Source organism: Phalacrocorax aristotelis, chromosome Z (genome assembly GCF_949628215.1).
Source record: "Phalacrocorax aristotelis chromosome Z, bGulAri2.1, whole genome shotgun sequence".
Classification (NCBI taxonomy): domain Eukaryota; kingdom Metazoa; phylum Chordata; class Aves; order Suliformes; family Phalacrocoracidae; genus Phalacrocorax; species Phalacrocorax aristotelis.
The window spans coordinates 58561555-58578863 of record NC_134311.1 but is presented as its reverse complement, the minus strand read 5'-3'; the positions used below and the strand labels follow the sequence as shown (position 1 = coordinate 58578863).

Here is a 17309-nt window from a genome sequence, read left to right as displayed (position 1 = left end):
TACTGTAGCCAAGTCTTTGTGCCAAATTTTGTGTTATAGCATATATACAGAATCACAGAATCACAGGTTGGAAGGGACCTCAGGGATCATCTTGTCCAACCTTCCTAGGAAGAGTGCAGCCTAGACAAGATGCCCCAGCACCCTGTCCAGACGACTCTTGAAGGTGTCCAACGTGGCCGAGTCAACCACTTCCCTGGGGAGATTATTCCAATGGTGACTGTCCTCACTGTGAAGAATTTTCCTCTTGTGTCCAATCAGAATCTCCCCAAGAGCAACTTGTATCCGTTCCCCCTTGTCCTCTCCATGGGACTCCTTGTAAAAAGGGAGTCTCCATCTTCTTTGTAGCTGCCCCTTAAGTACTGGTACATGGTGATGAGATCCCTCTGAGCCTCCTTTTCTCAAGGCTGAACAAACCCAGTTGTCCCAGCCTATCCTCGTGTGGCAGCTTCCCAGTCCTTTGGTTGTCTTGGTGGCCCTTCTCTGGACCCCTTCCAGCCTGTCCACGTCCTTTTTGTATAGCGGGGACCAGAACTGTACACAGTACTCCAGGTGTGGCCTGACCAGTGCTGAGTAGAGCAGGATGATGACTTCTTTCTCTCTGCTGGCGATGCCCGTTTTGATGCAGCCCAGCATCGTGTTGGCCTTCTTGGCTGCAGGAGCACACCATTCGCTCATATTGAGCCTCCTGTCCACCAGGACCCCCAGGTCCCTTTCCACAGAGCTGCTCTCCAGCCAGGTGGATCCCAGTCTGTGCTGCACTCCCAGCATTATGTTTTCCCAGGAGCAAGACCTTACACTTGTCCTTGCTGAACTTCACAAGGTTCTTGCTGGCCCGCTCTTCCAGCCTATCCAGATCTTCCTGCAGAGCAGCTCTCCCTTCTGGAGTGTCTACTTCCCCACTCAACTTGGTGTCATCAGCAAACTTCATCAGGCTACACTTGATGCTGTTATCCAGATCACTTTTGAAGATATTGAATAACATTGGGCCCAATATTGATCCCTGGGGGACCCCACTTGTGACAGGTTGCCAGTTTGAGAAAGAGCTCTTTACCACCAACCACCCTTTGGGTGCAGCCTGTCAGCCGGTTCCCCTTTAAAGTCTTGCCTCATTATCCTCATTACAGAACTATTTGCATGGGGAGACTGATTCTGCATGACTGCATAGACTTGGCATGAAATTTCTTTTATTTTCCAAACCATTGTTACACTTCGTATTAACACTGAATCTTAAATTATCCTACATATTTGTCTGACAATTCTGTATTGTGTTTTGGTCTAAACATGCCTTAATGCCAGTCTTTTTTTGCTTTCAGTTGACTTGTTAAATTCTCTATGCCTGGAAAATGGCATATGAACACTGGGGAGAAAAGCCTGACTTATGTTAAAGATGTAAAGTGATTTAAAATGGAAGATTTTTAGAGCTGAACACATATGCCAGGACCAAAGTTCAGTGGGATTTTTATAAAGATATTACTCTTAGCTATCAAATTAAAATAACTTAAAATATTTTCTGAAATAATGTAGCACATGGATATAAAGTCAATATTCACAATAAATTCCTACAACAAGAATGTTTAGTAGCTGAAATTAACAAGCAATGGCGTAGGACTATTACAGATAGGCAACAGAGCTCTAAAAGTACCTATTTACCAGTTCGACTTTGGAAAATTCACATCCTCCTGAGCATTTCAGAAAAACAAAACATCTGCAGGCCTAAGAGTTCCATGAACTCAAGAGAATATTATGGCTGCTTCAGTTCAGCTTATTTCAATTGTATATTCAGACTATTCTGCTTATCTGATTGGCTATTTGCTTATCGAACGTTCATTTTTAGCACACCCCTTCCATGAGGTCTTTTTGTCCTCAAAAGCAACAAAATACACTAGTGACATCTAATATGGTTAGAACATGGTCCATAATCCTGGGTGTTTATCGCTGTCTTTTGCTTAATTTCTAAGGGCTCTACAAAAGTCTGCTAATTTTTTCTTGGAGGCTAAGTGCAGCATCACTGGTGAAGGTGATGGTGGAAATGACACAATTCCACTTAGCTAACACTTAAGCAAGCAGAAAAATGGCTTAGAAAAAAACAACTCTCTGTGCCCAAAGACAGAGAGTAATAAAAGTAATGGTGACCTGTTTACCTTCGTGCTGCAGTGCTTCCTGAACTGAAGGCTAAGAGAAGTAGTAAACCATTGATATATATTCTTCAAGTCAGTAAATATTAGAATTTTTTGTAAGTGAGCTTTCAATATTTTAATGGAGCTAAATGATCGAGAAAATGATTCTAGTATCTCTTTCAAATCAGTGATAATGCCACAGCATGATAATGCTATTCCTTAAAGCATTTGCCACAGGTGATTCATGGAATGACTATTGTAGAGGCCTCAGATTTGGAACAGAATGTATCTGTTTATTGTAATCTTAAAACCTGCTTTCCTGTGTCCTTAAGAACTCTTTGTAAATAACCTGTAAATAAATAACCTGTAAACAAATAACCTGTAAATAAATGAAATCAGGTTACTTATAATTACAAAAAAAAAAACCAAACAAACAAAACCCACAAAACCCAAAACAACCTTACTTGTTCTGCTTGCTTTCTTCTGCTGATCGAAAAAGGAATTCCTGTTCTTACCATATTACATGAGTTGCACTAGCATTAGTACAGTTTACATGCCGTAAACCTGTACTTCAGATAAAACATTTTCAAATGGTACATGCATTCAGAAAAATATTTTACTGGATGAAATAGTACCGGATCTTGGGTAAAAAACCAACAAATGGGATGGAATTAATTAATTGCCTCTGCTTCTTCTAGCATATTGTTTATCTCCCCTAACTTCTAAATGATTAGCCTGTATTTTGCAATCAAAATGCATCACACAAAAGAACTCTCAACAAACGTAATTATACTTTCACCATATTATGCTTAGCTCTATTGTGCTAAGAAAGCACATTCCTTCTCTATCCTAGCCTAAAGAAAATCAGTTCTTTACAATATAAACATTCGTTTTCAGTAACAGATCTAAATGAGCTCATCTTTTTCCAACTAGTAATAGGGTTTAGAGAGTCTTATTATTTATTGCATAGATTCTTCTTACTATAATTCTTAATTTAATTTGAGATTTAAGTCAGCAGGAAATTCCCGGCAGTAACAAGTGCTGCTCAGAATCTCAGGAGCATGATTTAAATGAGAAAATCCAGCATACCTTTTTCAAAACAAAATCTTAAGTGCTGGAAAACATAAGATAATTTTATTTAAATCTCATGTTTGATAGAAAAAGCTAATTTAATGATAGTTTAAGGCATATTGGGTTTGTATTTTCTGGATGGAGAGTAATGTAATACTCAGAAAAGAGAATTTATTCTGTAACTGAAAACATTTTTAACTGGGATTTTAGAAAATATGAGAATCTCTTGATTTTATGTTGGTCAGAGACTAGGCCAACTGAAGCTATTTGCGTTGGAGGGGTAGTTGTTTCGTAATGAGATCTGGCTGCCATTTTTAGAACTTTTCCTGAGAATATTTTTAAGAGAATGAACGGTGACTTACAGTAAAACTCTATTTTTGACCGTCATTCTAGTGTGTTTACTAAAACCGGTAGCTTTTAAACTTCTGCCTTTGCCTCTCTTTCCCTATGCTGTCAAGCTGCTGCAGGGCAGTAACTGTCCTCTATGCTCGCTTGACTCGTGTAAACCTTTCTCTTTCACTTTTTGTAAAATAACAGTCTGTACTGTAGGTAAACGGAAGACTGATGTTGCACAACAGTATTGTTAGAAATGCTATGCTTTTACTCAAGCTAGTTCTGTGTATTCTATAAATACATAGATAGGAAGTTTGTCTTGTGTTTCTTTACCATAGGACATCCCACCTGGAAGATAATGGTTGTAGAATATATTGTAGAAAAAAAAGAAGGGGACAGGCTGTATTTAAGCATGACTAAATCAAGCTCAGTTTTTCATTGCTGTGTTTTCTTTCTCCCTTTCTAACTGAAATCTGAAATCTATGCAAAAGTATCTGACTGTGGGAGAGGGAAGCAGGAAAGTATTTCTGTGTGTAATTATTCTCAAAGAAGCACAAAGAATTCATTTTAATTTAGGTTTGTGTTATGTAAATTGCCATCAGTGGAAATGGGAAACTTGTAATAGAAACATAGACTCTTCCAGGTCATTTTTTTGGCTGCAGTGCGACTTGTCCACTCTTTTAATATTTTTATCAACCAAGTTTAACAAGTAGCGGTAGAACGTCAAAGCAAAGTATGCATAAAAGATGGATTTTACAATGGTGTCAGCTACATAGCTTTAGCAGCCTTCTTCAAAAAGATATTGTTCTTTAAAAAAGGTATAACAGTCAGCTTCAATATATAAAAATGTTCCTTAAAAACCAAACCAGACAAAAAAATTAACAAAAAGGAATATTTCCACACTTTTTGTTTAAAAATAACCAGTGAATAAATGCCTCCATATATATAAAAAATTGTTTGCTCTTTAATATCTAAGTAATCAGACAGCAAAGCTCACATGAACTGAAACTCCATTTCTTATTATTCAGTAGTCAAGTAAAGAGAAAAAAAAGTATACAAAACACAAAAAAGATAAATATAAGTGTGTGTATATATATATACACACACTTACAGAATGTTTAGTACTTCAGTCACCTAAAAGGTGACAAGTTATGTAGAAGAAACCAGTTGTGTGCAATATGATCCATTTGGATGCCTCAGCTTCATAGTTCCAGGAAATAGAAATTATGTTTAACACCTGACTAATTAATTTCAAGCTTTACAGAACAACTAAAATATATCCCAGTTTAATTCTCTAAACTGGGCACTGGATTAACAAAGCATATTCTGAGTATATCTTACTAACTACAAGGAAAATATCATTAATTTAGATGGGTTGTGTTTGCTGCACTATGTCACACAGCTGATTTTTCCTGCACCTGTGGTAAGAATTACCAAGTGGGATAAATTAGCGGAGTCCTAGGACTTCTGTTGTAACTGTCCTTTTTGTGAGCAAGAGATCCAGCCCACATCAGAGGAATTATTTAGGAAACTTACTTCCCCTAAAACAAATGGAATTAAATGCCAAAATATGTTTATTGGATCTAGGTTCTAGCCTTTTCTTCAAAAGTGTCTAACACATATTCAGTCTTTAATCCCCAAGCGGCTGTGAACAAGCACAAGGCTCTGGCAGGGCAGTTTAAGGCTGAAAATGTGAAAGTACCGAAATCCTATTTAAATCTCTTGCCAGAAGTCCCAGAGACTTGATGTTAGTTATGTGTTTATTTAATTAAGTGGAGTATGGTATTTGCATACATCTGGGGTTTTCTTTTTGGAGTGATGTGCTGGGCTGAGAGTGGGTACTTTATTACCTTTCCAACTCTTCTGTCCTCTCCTTACCCTTCCCTTCTCTTTACCCCTTCATGTACTCATCTCCCTCTCCTCTGCAGTCTTCTTCACCCCCAGACTTAATGACTTCTCCCTTCTACCAATCCTTTGTTTGTCTTTACCTCATTTTCCATCAGACCACCACTTACGCTCTTCAATAGAATTGTAAGAGGAAAAAGCAGATTACCTTGAAGAGACAGACAGACTAGTTGATGAAAGGGTGGCATGACTGTTGCCACTGCGGTGAGAAAATGGACATGGCAGCTTTCTGCCTAGCATGGCATTTACCCTAATTTAATTTTCCTGCTTATGCTGCTGAACAGTTTTGCAGAGTGCCTGTATTTTCCCAGCCATGTGTGACTACGCTGATTTTGAAAATTAGTTCACCTCCTTTCATTTCCTTTTTCAACTGCTCCTCTGTTCTCCCAAGGCTTTGAGGAGACCACTGGATATCCTTCTGCTTTATTTGATAATATTTATTTTCACGTATCTTCTCCGTCTTTTCACAGTTGTACATTAATTCGAGAGTACATATAAACTGCTCACGTCCATTTCCTCTGTAGTCACCAACAGGTATTATTTCCTAAGTATTATTCATAATGTTTCTCACCATCAGCAGCTCATCCCTACACTGTAGCCTTCTTAATTGAATCTTTACTTGCATTTCCTTCCTAAAGAATCACTGCCACAGTTCTCAGAGTGCTGATCCTTCCTTTACAAGAGAAGTAATGTCTGCTTTTTCTTCTTAATTTCCGGAAGCCTGTATACACAGGCAGCATGACTGGAATTTGCCAGTACTTTTATCTACCTCACACATAAGAAAGTAAAGCAACTGTTGGGGCACCTGCATGATATTTGGATGTGGCAGAAGTGGCCTCTTCTCGAACTCACTCCACCGTGGTCTGCCAGGACTTACTTTTCTCTTCCCAAGGCAGCACTCTTCTTCACCTGGAACCAAAACACCTCTGTTTATCACTGTATTTTTCACCCTTCAAAGGACGGTCCCTCTCTGAAGGTCAGCTGCACTATTTCAGCTCTAGGAAGACAGGCATATCTTCAGTATTCAGTAGTGGCTAAACACTCCCCTTTTTATTGCAGTCCCACAAAGAGGAGACAGAATGCAGCACTGTGCTCCAGGTGATTTCCCTTTTCATGCCATCATTATAGGGAGAAATAATTCTTAGGACATTTGCTATACGTGGCAGAACAGAAGCAGTCTAATCTCCTCTGGAAGCACAATCACATACAACTAGGAAGGCATTGCTTTCAATGTTGGAGCAAGCGACAAGTCAGCTGTAAAATAATAATTTTGGCACCTTAAATTAAATTTTAATTCCCCTAAGAAATGCTTCAAGTTTCCAGTGAAGCTTGGTTATTCAAAATTTCAGCAGCTAACAGTGGCTTGTGCCTCTTTTTTTATTGGTGAGGAGCGATGTCAGAGAGCTTTGACTTGTTTGATGCAATACTAGGATGTTCAGGACTTCTCCCTTCTAAGCTGAAGCAGTTGAGGAGGGGTGAGGAAAGAGAAAATGTGTGTGGTGGGGGAGGAGAGCAAGGGAAAGAAAGGAGTGTCTTCCACTGAACATCTGAGAGTGAGTAAACTACTGTATTTGCTGAGACATCATTAGTTTTAACTAGCTCTTGAAACTTCTGGCATGGTCGCTGCCTGGAATGTACAAATGAAGGCAACTGAAATGGGCAGTTAGGGAAAGAAGAGACCTGCAGATGTGCAGCTGGTTGTCATGAGCAGAGAAATTTAAAATGCCCACAGCAACACTGCAACTCATACTCCCTTATCTGAAAAGTACAAGACGGCTACATCTTGTGCAACTTCTCACATCAGTGGCGTATTAACCAGGCAAAACAAGGAGATTTGCTGGCTGATGTTCCTTTCTCAGGATTGCCAGTCCGAGTAGTCTGTAAGACGGGCAAGATGAACACCTGTCCTTGTACCCTTAGACATAAACAGCCAACGCTCAGGCTTCCAGGCATTCAAGCAAAGTGGTCCTGGCTTTTATGTGAGCTTTCTCCACAACAGTGTGTCAGCCTCAGAGCCCTCACCGTGTAAACCAGCATCAACACTGTCTACAGAAAACTGACTTCGATATGTCTTTCCATGACAAAAGCCAGTCAGGCTTTTCCTAGCAAATGCAGATGAAAGGAGAATTGCTGGTTATCCACTTTTTGTTATCCTGCAGTGGATTATGATTTTTTTTTTGGCATGGCAATAGAGCAGCAGGATGAACATGGCAAGTCACCTATGGCAGCCAGGGATAGATGTGGTCCCCATTTAATCCAGCTCTGAGCTCCTTCCACGTTGCACTGCATGAGGGGAGTGTTTGTCACGATGGTCTGTAAGTGCTCTCTGAAGCTCTGTATCTGATTTCTGTGGAACAAGGAGACGAAAACAGCTTTCAGTGCTGTATCCTGAGTCTCCAACGTTGTAACAAAGAAGGACAATTCAGGGGCAAGTAGGGGCTTTCTTACCTTCCTAACCCCTCCAGGACATCCTCAGCTTGAGAAGGGAGGGAAGGCATTAGCTCAGTAAAACTTTACACGTGTCTCATTTCATAAGCTTCAAATATGTATATAGGCTTTACATTATCTCAACTGCTAGTGCATACTAAAAGTGTATCACATTAAGGTGTTCCAGTGTACATAGATTTAGTGTACTATTCTGATTCACTGTAAACAAGCTCTTAGGTCACAGATCTAGAGCCAGGTGTACAACTCTATATCTATTAGCAGTCTGAGTGAAGGCAATAAGCTTACTCCTACAAAAAATATCTCTGCATTTGAAAAAGCAGATCCATATATTTAAGCCTCTGTGGCAGCAGCATGCCTGTTAAATTACCCAACTTTCTGGGACATCACTCTTTTTTTTCCAAACTTATGTGTGATTCACATACCTTTTGTGTCCATATATTTTTATTCACATTTATTTGCCTTAAAGAGTAATTAAACTTATGTCATAGGCGTTTTACACTATAAGGGTGAATGCTTATCACTTAAATATTTGTGCATATATATATATATGCCACATATATGATTTATATACATATGTATTTCATATATCATAGTTCAGAGTTAGGCTTTAGGAGGTCGATGTGTGTGTGTATATATATACATGTGTGTGTGTATATATATATATGCACATTTGCACTGCTCCTCATAAAGAATTGTGCAAATCAGTAGGGTGGGGCAGCCAAAGTTTGAAAATATTTTAAAATGTGTCTCTCATACCAGTAAGGGCAGCCTGTTCATGAACTACTCATGGGAAAGTGTTTGAGAGAACTGTGCCACCAAACCTGCTCTGTATCTAGAAGCTGCACATATGTGTCGCCTGAACTTCTCCACTGATTTCCACTGCTAGTTCAATGTTTTCTGCCCTTCCTGTACTAGAATATGAACATTACCTTTCTAGATAACATGGCTGACAAAAAGTGACAATACAAATTACCCTGTAGAGGAAACCACAAATCAACAAACTCTTCAGAAAATCAGCCACCATGCAAAACAAACTAGAAAAAATGTTTCTAGAACTGCCCTGCAAGGAGCAGACTCTGTATTTGAATTAACCACCCAAATACCATCTATGAATATAATAATAATATAATAATATAATAATATAATAATAATGCTAAAAGGAAATACCCGCTGACAGTATCTTCCTGTCCATTATAAAATACTCAATACTGGTATACACACAGAAAATTGTTAAATAATTACAGCATTTACTAAAACACATCCTTGGAGACTTCTTCCTGGGGCCTTTTCCACCTCTCTTTTCAAACAACAGTTCCAGTATTAAACTCGCAGCCCAGAGCAGATTTCCCCTGTACTAACAAACACTCATTACAACCAAACCTTGCTGGCACAGCAAATGCACAATTCATGAATAATGGTGTATTTAACATAACAGATGTCAATGTCCAGAAGAATTACTAACTTCCATAGGTCTTTTTAATATACTTTTCAGCCTGTGGTATATTACACTAAACACATCACATACCCTCATGAGAATAATGTGCATGAAACTAGTCAACCATTATTCACTACAATGAACTCTCACAGATAACTGATCAAGGACAAAACACAGCAAAGGATAGGAGAAGATTTTTTGCATAAAGAAAATATTCCATCTCTTGCACAGTCCAGGTGCTCACAGGGGACCTACAAGTCATGTTTAAAAAATAATCCAGGGAACTAAATTCTTAACGGTGGATAAACAAATTGTGGGCTTAGTAGCAACATTGTTTTTAAAGCTTACAGATTTCTCACTGATTCATACCGGTACATTCGTGTTAGGAACCGTTGTGTCTCCAGTGGTTTAATTGATTAAAATAATTTTATTATACTAAGAACAATCACATCCCACTTGTATTCAGTTTGGATTTTACTACTTGACAGGTCTGATTAGTGGATGTCAGTCAAGTAAAAAAGTTTTTTTGTTTTCTCCAGTTCTATCAGTTGATCTAATTAAAGATATCACCTCTTCTACAAACCTTGTCTCATTTATATTACATAGTGTATTGGCCATGACATCAAAACTGTGCTCTCAAAATGCACAGAAGTGAGATAAACTCTCAATTGGGACACTTCTTTCCTACTTTCACAGCAAATGGAATGGGCATGGGAGGAAGAGGGAAATAATACAATAAATTTTAACCTCAGCTGAAGACAGACCACTATATGAAGGTTGGAAAGCAGTGCCCTAAAGGCCTCAGAACAGCAACTGTATTTTATACTGAGCATTTTTGCACCAATTGATACATTTCTGTGCCACCTGCGTTTAGATTTAAGTGGATTTTTCTCACCAACAGTAAAGAACAAGGCTATTTTTTTCTTGATTAAATGTTTTCTGTGCAAATTCAAAGGGGCGATTCCTTGCCAAAGTTGTGTGCCTGTTTAATCTCAATGCACGCTACCTAATCACACTTTGAAATATGTTCATGAAAATGTGTTGAGCTGATGCTGTCATGATGTTCAGTGGTAAACTCTGTTATGTTGCTAACAGCATGGTTAATCAGAATCTATGCATTTTCGCAACCTTAGTTTAACATAATAAAATATTTAAAGGATTTTATTTATAGAAATCATCAAGAGTAATTACAGCTCTAGACCAAAGTGCACTTCTCAAAGCACGTGGTAAAGCCACTTTCTCTGTTAAGAGATTTTGCTTGCTTGCAGGCATGGAAATGGGTTAATTCACAACTTTTTCACCTTTGTGACCTAGAAAGTCACTATTTCTTTACCGTTGTAGCATAATACTCATACTTGCCATGTAAGGCTTGTACTAAAATGTCCTTTTGATGGACGAAACCAGTAGATGAAGCCTGTGAATTAAAACTTTAAAAATATTACTTTTATTTTGTTGTTTGGAACTACCATGCATTAGAACTAGGACAGAATTAACTGGGAAAAAAAAGTCTATTTTAGATTTTAAAAAGCCACTCTGAAACCATTCTTGCCAAAGGAAAACTAAAAATGTCTATAATGGTTTTGTTATGCTCATCATACAAGTGCAATCTTTTATATTTTGTTTGTTCAAAGGATAAAGGATAAAGGATAAAATACTTAAAAAAGGAGAACATTTCTTCGTACTTAAAATTGTGTCTTTTGTATTTGTCAGGTGGGGAGAAGAAAGGGAAAAAATAACTAAAGAAAGAGAGCTGAAGACTTCATAAAGAAGAGAAACAGCAAAACCAAACTGACTTTTGTTTAATTGTGCTTAAAATTGAATGTCTTATATAATTAAAAAAAGCTACAACTTTTTTAACAGATTCTGAAAAAAAGTAATTATTTTCCCCAAACTAAAGTAATCTTTTATCATGAACCCTATTTTGCAGATGGAGGACAATCAAAAGGATTGGTTTTTGAACTGTCCTAAAAATGTCCCACGGTAGCTTTTCCACAAATCAAAACCTCTCTACTTAAGGTACAATCTATTAGCATAACAGGCCTAGAGACAGGATAGTTCATCTCACTGGACCGGCTGGATCTCCTTGCTTCAAAGAGATTTAACCTGTGGTTACAAACATGGTAGTCCGTAAAAATTCTACTTTAAATACCATTGAGCCAACACTGAAGCCAGGAATTCACATATTGTTAGCCATTATTTTACATGACTGACATTATTCACAGAAAATAAGATGACAGGGAAAAAGTAAAGAATTTGTCAAGTGTGCACATATACAACAGTGTTGCTAAAAACTATTAAGATTTGTATTTTTAGCATTAGCCCCTTCTATGAAAAATTAATATTCAGAATAGAGATAAGGAGGCCATAACATGCAAAATAAATGCAATTCATCCTACAGTTAGGGAAATCTGGTTTTATTTATTGATTAGCATGTTGGTTACCATCATAAATGTGCCTATATAGAATAATTCTGGAACAATATCTGTGGTAATATTTACAGTGTCTATTTACACATCACCTATTCACCAACTTGTTACCTCAGAACACATTCTCATGGGTTTTCTTCAGCTTAAAAAACCCACCAGAATTAATTTTAAACAAACTTGCCACAGAAATTCTTCTTTCCTACCAGTGGAGAGAGAGGAGTGATAGTTTTCCTACAGGATGCAGCACTAATTACTCTCCTTGGACAGTACAGAGCTACTACAGAGCTATTATAGAGCTAGCGTAACTGATTTCCTATAGAAAAGCTATTCCAGATCTGATCTGATCAGTTGGTTCAGTATTCTTCTAGGATGGCCTTTTGGACACAAATATCCTCAGCAGCATTTGATACCCTTTTTTTGGATCTGAGAACCTTGCCAAAGGCAGTCCAAAACCATTGTCAGTACATAGGCAAAAAAACAGAGCATGTGGCTTATTTTAGGCAGCTTCGCAGTTGGCTTCTCCTGCCCACTTCATGTTTAACTCTTTGTCTGCAGCGTGGCCAGAAGGAGGTCTGCAGGACCTTGTGAGCAAAGGATTGCTGGTTATGATCCGCAGGTGTCCATGTCCTCAAATGGCATGGCTGCATTCTCATCCCTTCCTGTTTGTTTTGACCAGCGCAAGAAATTTGTGGGGCATCACCTGTCAAAACAGACTCAGGCTTAGAGACTGCAGCATAGCTTAAAGTCAGTGTTAAGGAGACTGTCCAGGAGCAAAGCAGTCCAAATTGGGCAAGAGTAAAGGTGCCCTAACACCATCTTTTTGTCTTTTCTCCTCCATGTGGAACGCTGTGCCAAGTGTTCCTCAGTCAGAATTCAGGAGCTCACCCATGGTAACCAAGGAAGAGAAATACAAACAAGGAGTCACAATAAAATGTTTAAAAATAACTCTAAAACATTCCTAACCATTTCTAGAACACAGCATATACAAAATAGGTTGTGGTGTTACAAATGTTTTCTATTGGTACTTGCATAATACTCCAAAACTTAGTCACACAACACATTTGCATTCATTGCTCTGTTTGATTTTCCCATTTGAAAAATAATGCATCTAAATCCAGAGAAACTTTCTTGTATGGTGTAATCCAATATTTAACCAGTGTAAAATCAGGATGGTATCGACGTTAGACTGGACAGAGGTTGTTTACTTAGCTTCTCTTTAAACATAGTATATAGGCATTATGCATTTAGGAAGTTGTAACAATATAGTTCTGAGACTTAATTGCCCTGAATCATACCAGTTTTGTGTTGATTTCACCAGCATAAACATGGTGTAATCCAGTTGTGAATCAGATAAATTCAGAAAATGTTACAGTAAGACATTTTGAATGGACCATGTGCAAATTTGAGTTACCGAGTATCTGAACTTCGATATACACCTGTTAAAGAAAAGACTACTTATTGTCTCTTTTGACTTTCAGGCAGTTATTACTACCAGTAATTATTACACAATATTTATATTGCAGTGATGTCCAAAGTCCCAGTTCAAATCAAGTTAAAATCTGCCATTCAAGTCACTACCTGAACACATAATAAGCAGATGCGCTCACCTTGGAGGCCTTTCAGTCTAGCTCTTGGAAAAGTGGAAGCGCACAAATGTAGCAAACAACAGTAGTAACAGCAGTTAAACCCTGTTACTCTGAAAAACTATGTGTACGTTGTTGAGACTGTTGAACTCTTGAAAGGGACAAAGAGGTAGCTGTTTCACCAACTGTTCTTTCAGTTCAGCTGCATGTTCTTGCAGTATTCACTAGTGTTCCTGCTCAAATACAAAAATAGAAATTTGAATGAGAGGAGTTTGGGCTTGGCATCTACCATGAAATCCTCTGTAAAGAATTTGTTTAAACTTTCAGTGGGATCGGTCGCATAGTCTCACTTGAGAGACTCATTATGTAACTCTGTATTTTGTACTTTGCGCACTTAATCTGTAATTATTTGGTAAGTGGGATACCAAGTCTGGGAATTAATGTTGCTGGGGACTCTGTTGCAGCAGTAATCTAAATACTGTCCTGATATTTATAGCACTTTTAAATCCCTGAGATAAGTCCTGGTATTTTCTTGATTTGTACAGATAGTTGTATCTTGCCTATGTAAAATGCCTTCAGGAGCTGTGGTCCAGCTAGCCATAATTTCAGCAGACTTTGGCTAGGCTTTTAGTCTTGATGGCTAAAACCATAAAAGAAATAGTATCTCACACTGAAACTCACATTACAGCTACGGTAGATTCACCATGAGAGCAGCAGTTGCTATAAATTTCCCACACCCAGCTATTACCCTGCTGCACTGATAAATACATTGGGCAATCTGCAGTAAACATTGGCAAAGAACATTTTCACATTAAAAAAGTTACAATAATTCATGCATAAAAGATGTGTCTTGAAGAGTTCGTGATGGCAGAAATCAGTTACAGAGAACCATTCATATTAATTATGATCAGGATGCATTATGGGGTATTAAGACAGGAATGAGCAATTGTTTGCATGAGATTAAAAGAATAGTATTTTTATTATAGCACCAGCATAGTGCACTATAGTGAGAAATTCTGAATCTGTTGTCAGTGGGGCTGAAGTTCTTATCCTTGGCCTTAGTCCAAAGCTGACTCATTTGAAGAAAATGGCTTATCTGAACAAAAGGAAATGGAAGTGATTTAATGTTTTGGGAAGTGTATATATATGTATATAATTTTATATAATTTTATTTTTTACAAACTCTGATGGTTGTATTTACTTTAGTTTAATTATTTAATCCTAGGCATAGATGTAGTACCAGAGGACTGCGTGCTCTGTAAAGATGGAGAGATGATTCATAGCAAAGTAAAGAAACAATAAAGGTATATTATTATCCTAGTAGAAATGCATGCTTATTTTCTATATCTGGATACAAACTGGATACTCGAACATACAATTCCCATACGCAGACAAGACGGTTTAAATAAATAACGGTATTGCTAAAGGTAGTGGACTTTTATAAATGTGATCAACTGTAGGTTTTGTTGCTAAAGGTTAAACCTTCTTCATCCAAAGCTCCATAAGAAGCTGGATGAAGCAACTAATGATCCTCAACAGGAAACATCAATTGGAGTTACTCTCAGGGACTGGTGAGGCCTTAAAGGACTTTTCAGATCTAGTTGGATGCTAACATCAGGGGCAGGTCAATACTAACCTGACACACCATTTTCCTTTGCTGTTAATGGCTTGAATAAAATGGCATTTTTTACCATTTTGTCCATTTCTCATTAAACAGATTCTCATAATAAAACACTATCCCAGCCTAGACGGTGGCAGTCTCAGTAGGGAAGCCAGGGATTAAATGGGCATGAAAACAAAACTACTTCTGTCCTTAGACGTGGTCTCTGCAGAACACAATTAAGGAGCATAAGGTGAGCAGCATGTACAGATCCACCCTGCTGTCGGCTTTGCATGCTGTTTTGTGGCTCAGCAGAACTCCAGGCTCCAGGACTGTAAAAATGGCATACTGCGAACACAATGGGTTATCAAATACCCTTTTCAAACCATCAAGGAAATTAAACAGAAAAACATTTCCATCAATGTACTGTTGTGATCCAACAAATGCCAATATTGAAGGCGTGTGACCTACGGTAAACCCACTGGCTGCTTTTCAAACATCTTTGTACGTGACTGTACCAGAGTTAACAGCATTTTCAGTACCATCATGTTGTACTGAGGGTGTTGAAATACTTGAAAATACACTGTATTCCAGGGTTATGTGAAACAGTGTGACTACATAGACAGCATTATTTTAATTGTTGTTGTTCACAGCAAAGTGAACCAGTGTGACTACATAGACAGCACTATTTTAATTGTTGTTGTTCACAGCAAAGTTTAATATAACACTTCCAAACATCACATTTGGATGGAGGTTGTTAGTTTTTCCCCCTAAATGCATTCGTTCCCCCAGATCCTGGTGACTGAGGGTTATAGAGTGCAAGGCGCAATGGCAGGGGGGCTGCTGGGACGAGCGTGGGTGTAGGACAGCCAACACCTCACACGCCATCGATCGGCCCAGCACTTGGGATAGAACACATGCAATTATTAAATGGGGAAGTTGAGCTGCTCATGCCTGAGGAAACTTTAATCATTTGGGACTGAATTCGTATGGGGAACCGACGTGCCCCTGCAGAAAGCATATTCTCACGGAACGGCGGGGGAAAACCAGCGACACCGGCACCCAGGGCAGGGTTCGCTCAGTCCCGGCTGGGTCCCGGGCCCGGTACCGCCCGCACCGGAGCTGGGGTGCGGCCCCGTCCCCCAGCGGGCCGCCTCTCCCACCTTCCGTCAGCCTGCCCGAGCCGTGCCGGGCCACCCCCGCCCCCACCGCGCCCCATTCCTCCACAGCCCGCTCCCGCCCCCCGCCGAACCCCATTGGCTGCGGCGGCCCGTCCCTCACGACGCCCCTAGCTCGGGATTGGCCGCGCTCCGGTCTCCCGCGCTTGGCCCCACACCGGTGCGGTGCTGGGGGAGGGGAGCCCAGTGGCACCCGGCGGAATTGGCGTTACTCGTCCGACCCCTCCCCCGCGGCCGCCTCCGCCCGGACCCGGCGTCGCTCCGGCCCCCCGCAGTGCCTGCCCCCGGTTACCCCCCTTCCCCCTGTCGTGTACACCCCACACGGGGCATCCCCACCCTCCCGGCAGCCCCACCGCCTCCCCGTTGCCCCGCTGCCGAGGCCGTGGAGAGAGGGGGGGCGGGAGGCTGAGGCGGCGGGAGAAGGGGGAAGTGTGCGAAAGGAGGCGGGGAGAGAGGGCGGCGGCGGCGGGCGGGCAGGTGAGGCCAGGCGAGGCGAGGCAGGCGGCCTTCCCGCTGCCCCCTGCCCTTGGCGGCGGCGCGGGTGGTGGCGGCGGCCGCCCTCGGGCAGCGCGGCACCGGGCGAGGAGCTGGGGGCAGGGCGGAGCGGAGCGGCGGCGCACATCGCGGCGGGGAGGCGGGGAGGCAGGCCGGCGGGCGAGGGGCGGCGGGCCTGGCCGGGCCGCGCTGCCGGGGCCGGGGCGGGGGGCAGCGGGCCGGACGGTGGGCGGGCGCCGTGCCTGTCGGGCGGGGGCGGCTCGGGGCCGCCGCGGGGCAGGCCCCGGCGGGGGAGGGGTCCGGGGCCGGGAGGGGCGGGGCGGGGCGGGCCGGGCCGCGGCGCCACCCTCCCCCCCAGCACACGCACGTCGCACGCTCCGCTCCGCTCCGCCGCCCCCGCCCCCGTCCTCGCCCAGAGCTGTTGCATCTTTACATTTTCCCTCCCTCGGCTCTGGGCTCCGGTGCCCCCTTAGCCCGGACGGAAGGAAAGGCGGTTGGATTTAATGCGTTTCCTTGGGGTTGGAAGAAACTGCCGCCGGCTGGATCTGGTCTAGGCGCCCGACAGAGAAGGTAAATTAAACGGAGAAGGCTTGGGGAGCAGGAGCGGCGACAACAGCAAAATCCTTCCTCTGCTGAAGGGGGTGGGGAGAAAGGAAAGAGTTCACGCTTCATTTTGATATCCTGTTTTTGGCCTTTATTTTTCTCTGTTTTCCGCCTT

The 17309-nt window shown here is 41.1% G+C and overlaps 2 protein-coding genes across 15 annotated transcripts in view; one reads left to right on the top strand and one right to left on the bottom strand.

The window, feature by feature from the left end:
- The window catches only part of CENPK (centromere protein K), a 550311-nt gene that overhangs the window by 183596 nt on the left and 349406 nt on the right, over window positions 1–17309 (bottom strand). The window lies entirely within an intron of this gene.
- ERBIN (erbb2 interacting protein) overlaps window positions 16951–17309 on the top strand; it is a 123135-nt gene continuing 122776 nt past the window's right edge. For 7 of the 14 annotated variants that reach the window (XM_075078849.1, XM_075078848.1, XM_075078854.1 and 4 more), the window contains exon 1: window positions 16951–17161. The gene's annotated coding sequence lies outside the window, so the exon portion shown is untranslated. The remainder of the gene's footprint in view (window positions 17162–17309) is intronic. The other 7 variants (XM_075078843.1, XM_075078851.1, XM_075078842.1 and 4 more) reach the window with 1 other exon arrangement.